Source organism: Pseudopipra pipra, chromosome 15, assembly GCF_036250125.1.
Source record: "Pseudopipra pipra isolate bDixPip1 chromosome 15, bDixPip1.hap1, whole genome shotgun sequence".
Lineage (NCBI taxonomy): Eukaryota > Metazoa > Chordata > Aves > Passeriformes > Pipridae > Pseudopipra > Pseudopipra pipra.
Window position 1 is genome coordinate 14,446,881 of NC_087563.1, and position 6,424 is coordinate 14,453,304.

Consider the following 6,424-nt stretch of genomic DNA (forward strand, 5'->3'; position numbering starts at 1 on the left):
GTCTCCTGTGCTTTCCCAAGGACAGCAAAGGGGGCTGGATGAGGGGACTCTAAGCAGGCAGGTTACCGACAGTGGAGGGAGAATCTCCTCCTGCTGTTTCTCCCAGGGGCAGGTCCTGCCGAGCACCCGCGGTTCCATCCGCAGCTCCCCGCTGCCGTCTGGTGGCAAAAATGCACTACAGATCTCCCACCCAGCCCGGGGTTCTCCTCCCAAGACGGCGCCAGGCACTTGCACAGGGCGTGTGGTTTGGGGCCCCCGTCTCGCACCCTTCCTGGTCTCGCCTGCCCTCCCCTCCCTGCAGAGCCGCGCTGAAACTCCGCCTCTTTTCTGCAGAAAAAGGCTCTATTCTCTGCCAGGAAGGAAGGGGATAAGCAAACCCTATGTTTTGAAGGATCCAACTGTGCCTCCGGGAATGAGATGTGTCTCCAACGCTTCTCAGCAGTAGATCCCAGCTCCTGGCAGCCCTTTGCCGACATCCCCAAGAAGTGCAGGCACTTCTGAGCCCCCGGATGCCCAGTGTTAGTTGGACATGATGAAGAGATTTCCATCCCCGGTTGCTGGGAGCAAAGCAGCCAGGAGTGAAGGACTTATGGGATTTGCTGCTGCTTGTATTTGTGATAAACATCTCCTAGGAAAGTATAAGTGCTGGGTCTGGAGGTGGTCCCGCGGCTGCCTGGCCTCTGGAGCCCAGCAGGAACAAAGGGTGTGCTGAGTACTTTGTCACCATGGAGTGCCCCGGCTGCCAAGCCCTGCTGCGCCCAGGGATGGCAGTGAGTCCTCACAGATGTGGCAGTAGGATGAAGAGCAGGACCACGGCCAGCCCCTGCTTCCAGCCCATTGTCTGAAGCTGTGTGCAGCAAAGGTGACCTCAGCAGGTCCAGCCTGGTGATCCTCCTGCATTTTCTTGCGTTGCTGTGGCTGGTAAAACCAAAATAACATTACAGTGCTGTGTGCATTCCCTCCCTCGTTTGAGTGGTTACAGAGGAAAATTTCCTTTCATTAACTTGTTGTCAGTCTGAGCCCTTGCCTGAAAGCATCTGGTAACGGGCAGAAGGTGTGCGCTGTGGAGATGTACTGGAGGTTTCTTTCGTGGAAGTATCTATGTTTGTATTGTATCTGACCCAGGAGGTCCCTGAAGTGTAGAGTGAACCTGAGACACAGACTGTGAGGTCCGTGTTATCTTTGTAGACATCTGAAAACCCTTTGGATGGGAAGCCGAGGCTGTCACATCACCGGCAAGTGCCCACAAGATCCCTGAAGCCCTTCTTGGCATCAGACCAAGGGCTCTGCTTTGGAGCTACTTGTTCATGACAAAGTGGAGACAAGGGACCTGATGACTGTAATTAACACCAAGCATTTCTGCCCATCCTGATTCATTCCAAGGGAATAGCAGAGCCTTTCCTGGGCTTACCTACCAAGTGTGGGCCTTGCTGCCACTGCTGTCTGATTATGGGGGAGTGAAAGGAAACAATGCTTAGAGTTATTTTAGAAATCAAAGAACCTTTTTTGAAGCAGATCTAGGCAAGAACATGTCAACCAAAGAGGACTTCAGTGAGAATATGGGATCCACTGGGTTTTCTTCCAGTTCAGAGTAATGCCAATGATCAGCATAGCCCTAAGGGTGTGGTGTTCTTGCTGTTCTTTACTGTCCTGAGCTTAGCTTCACCCCAGTTTTCAGTTCAGCTGACTGGAAAGCTGGAAATTGTAAAAACCCCTAAACATGGTCATTCTAATAATGTTTCCAGGGGAAATGGTGAGTCAGGGGTTGAGGAGCAGCACTGTGTCTGTGTGCAAGTGCAGTAAGTGGTGTAGTATTTTCTGTAGTGATAGGAGATGCTGAAGCTGTCTAATGTAGAAACTCAAGGGAGTGCAGAGGTGGGGATTTATTTCAGAACTCTCTGGCTATTAAAGCAAGCAGAATTTGGGGTTTGAGAGGCTTCCTTTGATGTATGGGCAGATAAGGAAATGAAGGTAGTCTAGTCAGTCATAGAAATGCTTGGCATGAGAGGGAAAGGAATGGTTAAGGTTACACAAGTGGAACGTGACAACCTTTCCTTTCATTTTCAAGTCATATAGCTCAGTGTTCGATCTTATCACTCAAGTCATGTGGTGAGTATCATAACTGAAAGAAATAGATCAGATTATAAAGGCAAGCTGCTACCAAGCTCAGTGAAAACTCAAAAGAATGAGGAGGAATGAAGAGATAGATCCAATTAAGATTAATAAAAACATCAGCTGTGCCTTAGGGAACGTTGGTGTTCTCAAACACAAATTCCAGAGTCAAAAATATTGTGCTTTAGTTTTCCATCAAGAAACTGGGCTGTGCAAGAGCTTTAATTCTTTCAGAGTGTGCTAACTGTCCAAGATGAAGAGGCTGAGCTGCCCCTTTGCTTGCCTGAATATAGAAACTGTGTGTTACAACTATCTAGTGTCAAACAAACTATCCAGTGAGTATCAAACAAGCTCACTATTTTGATTTTACATTTCCAGTTCATTTCTTTCATTGATTCTAAATGTTTCCCCCATTAGACTCTCCTTTTCGCAAATGCATTTACATGGAACTGGAATCAGTCGCTGACTTATTTTGCTCAACATTTGCTTCCTTTATTATTTTAATCTAAGACTTTGTCCTTTGAACAGGTACATTTTTAATCTGTCCATCAATTCAGTGATAAGAGTCTTTCCTTTTGTTTCTGCTGGACAACCTTCATCCAAGGTAAAAGTGAGATGAGCTGTGAGCTTTCTGCAATTCTAGATAGATTTTTGTTAGAGGATGTTTCCTGGTACTTTTTTACAAGGTAGCAAAAAGAATCAGAGATCCTCCTCTCTTTATGAGTATGAAGATGTAAATCTGAGGCAAACTCGAAAATCTCCAGATGAAATTTGACATGGAACATGTTTCTAATTGTTTACTAAATTTTTTAAGCTGATTAAAGAACAAGGTCTGCTTTACAGCTCTTCACAGATATATATGTGTGTGTGAGTATTTATATATTAAAAATCTGTATCTTTATAATAAAAAAATGAACTGATTTTCACTGGAGTAAAAAGAAGTGTTCTGCAGATAGTAACTGACCAGGTTAATCTATTGTAAATATTGTAGCTCTGAAAATTATAGGTGGAGATTTTTCTGCTTGCTTAATAACCAAACACTGGTCCCTGATAAGTCCTGTAGCACTGGACTGGATCCATTCTGGATCTCTGCAGGTGCTGAGTGAAAGCACTAAATTGCAATGTAAAAGGGCGATGACCAGCACTGTATCAGGGCTTTTAAATACCAAAGATCAGGCTCCTGTGTGCTGTGATCAACTTGCTTTGCCACACCAGACCCCCGATAAAAGCCCACTCCGATCCTGCAGAGGTAGGAGACAGGGATGATGTCCTGAAGGCTGGAGCCTGTGTATACAGGAGGCATCGAGCACTGACTTGGGCATTGAGAATTTTCTTAATGGAATTAAGAAAGGATTTTCTAACCTACAGCCTGTCTGTCTGTCTGTCTCTCTGTCCTGGCTTCCCACAAAACACTGGGCAGGCTCCTCACTGCCTGCCTCTGTGGGCCAGCATCCTCATAGCTGGGGAAGCTGAAGTTGCTCAGAAGGTACTGGAAGAAGACTGGTGCTAGGATGGGTGCTTGGTCCCAGTGGCACCTCTGGGACTGCTCTTAGCCCGGCTTTGCAACCCAGGAGCTGGGACAGAAAGGGAAAGGCTCGGAAGGAGTCTTCACTTCTGGTGCCTTAAATGGTGCCCCCTAACTTGAGTTAGGGTAGGAATTATCTGCCCTTGCTGGGGGACAGCACGGCTGGGGCAGCTTCACGCAGTGTCTGGGCTCCCCGTGAGGCCAGAGGAGTCACACTCCTGTGCACCTCTCCCCAAGGACTGTCCCCAGCCCAGCTCTCCCTGCAGCTGCCACTACTGTCGAGTACTCACAGATGAGCTTGACCTTGGCCAGGCTCTGACGTGCAAATGCTACAACAAATGATAGTAAGCAGAAACCCATCTGCTCCCACACCCATATCTTGACCTTGAGACCCTTGGTCTGTCTCCCTGGTCCTGTGCCAGCAGGAGATGTGGGGGCTGGCTCTGTTTCATTTCTCCTTTGCAGATGGGAGAAGGAACAGAGCCTGTTTGTGTTCCTCTGGACTCAGTGATTTACGTGACCCGGGCAGCCTCTTCACTCTGCTTGCGCTGCACTTGCAGCCTCACAGTGTGTGTGCCCCTTGTCGGCACCATCCCCAGTACTGGGGCTCTGCTCCCTGCCCAGCACGTCACTTGGGACACCTTCTGGGGGCATGACAGCGGAAGAATTAAAAGAAAAACAGTCCAAACGATGGTCTGCCCTAATCTGCAGCATTTGCCTTTGGTTCATTCCAAAGATACATTTCAAAACTTTTTGACACCTCTGACGTCAGAGGAGCTCTACAGAGACATCCGTCTGTTTCCCAACACATCCAGCTGCACTGCCTCCAGCACCTTCTGCCCTTGCATGAGCTCCTCCGTGGGTGTCATCCCAGCTGATGGCTGGACACTCTGTGGTCTCACCCTCTGTGGTTGTCCAGCTGAGCTATGGCCCAGGGTTATGAACAGGGTGACACAAGGCAGGACACTCAGCAGGACTCAGGTTCCACTGGGTGCAGTCCTGCAGCACTAAGCAAGGAGAGAAGAGCAGGTCCATGAGGACCTACTGCAGACCTCCCTCCAAATCACCTCCTTTCCCTTAACCCCATGTGGGGCAGGACTCTGGTGTGAGAAGTCACCATAAGGCAGAGGGACCACTGCCCTCCTGATTGCCCCATCCCTACAGATATGACCTTACACAGCAATACCTCCCCACTTCAGGTGAATTCCCCTGACTCTTTCTCTGTGTCTGGCAAGCCAAGGGTCTCTCCTTCACAGGAGACCTACCAGGAACTCCAGTCTCCTCCCTGGAAAATGTTTCCTTAGAGCTGCCTGCACTCTGCTCCTCTCCAATGCCCTGCCCAGTGCTCCCTCATAACCAGGTAGGGCTGGCCAGCATTTGGCTTTCTGTACAAACAAGATAGAAAAGCTAAATTGTTCTATTTCTTCACCTCTATAATTTAGAAAAAGAGAAGCTGTGCTCCATGACCCCTCTTCAGACTTTGATATATTTTGATGTACTCTGTAGCCTTGTAATTTTTTCCCCACATCATTATAAGATAATACTAAGTGTGTGTTAACATAAGAGCTGCCAAAGATGTTTGAAAGGCTTGTTTGTCCCTCTGCAAAGGGAAATCCTCCCCCTCCCTGCCATATGCATTTATCGCTCCAGAGATTTATTGTTCTTCGAACTACTCAGAAGTGCAGTTGCCTTTCTTGCATTGTTCTGTTTTGTTTATTTGCTATTTCTGACATTCTGCTGAACAGGGAGTAGGAAAATTGGCAAAACATATGAAGAAGACTTTCGTTGTGTGACAATAACACAAGGCAGGGCAAGAGAGGGATTTAATTAATATTTTTAACAGATGTTGATCATAAAAGAAGGAGTATTATTCATTTGCATGTATCAGTGCTTTTGATGATGGGTTAAGTGGAGAATTTTGGCATTGCTTTTGTACTGATGTGTCCTCCAGTCAGATTTAATATGCACAGAGAAAGCTCACCAAACTCCATTAGAAGAAAGCTTTAAAAAAAAACTTCTCCAAACTATCCCTAACTTAATGAGTACATATACTCATTTATGTAGTTTTCCAAAGACTCAGCTTTTCATCTTGCTTTTTGGAAAATTACTTTTAATGTTTTTCCTGTTTAAAGTGAATCTTTTCACCTTTACTGGGATGAGAAGCTCTGTAAGTAGGTGCTTGGCAGTGGTCCTGCTCCATGTAGTAACATTCAAACTGCCTTGGGATTGGTTTAGCCCTCAAAAATTTTGCTATAACTAAATATTTGAGAACATTTGTGTGACCTCTTTGATATGCCACAGATATATAGATGTCAAGAATATCTGTCTGAAATCAGTCTGGATAAACAGCCTAAGGCATATCTCTGATACACACTGCGTTTGTATTCCAAGGGATAAGTTGCATATAATGCCAGCCAGGATGTTGGTGACAAAACCAACCACCTCCTCTTTTACTTTGTGAAAGGAGGAGCCTCCGTATAGATGCACATCTTAGGGAGGCATGGTAATTCTTGTCATGCCAAATTTTTATGGGAAACATCTCAAATCTCTCAGGAGATTTGAGCCAGCCTGCACCTTGCTGGGAGCCGTGGCAGGAACTGCAGAGCAGCAACTGTCCCCACTTCCTGGGAACATGCAGTCAGCTGTGTCTTCCTAAGGGGTGAAATAATGAATTGGCTTTTTCTTGCTATGTTTTGAGCCTGTCCTTCCTTTTACGGCTGTAAAAGCCAAGAATTCTAGGAAAATCTCAACACGTGTTGGTCTGAGTTAACAGAAGCCTTCCTGGGT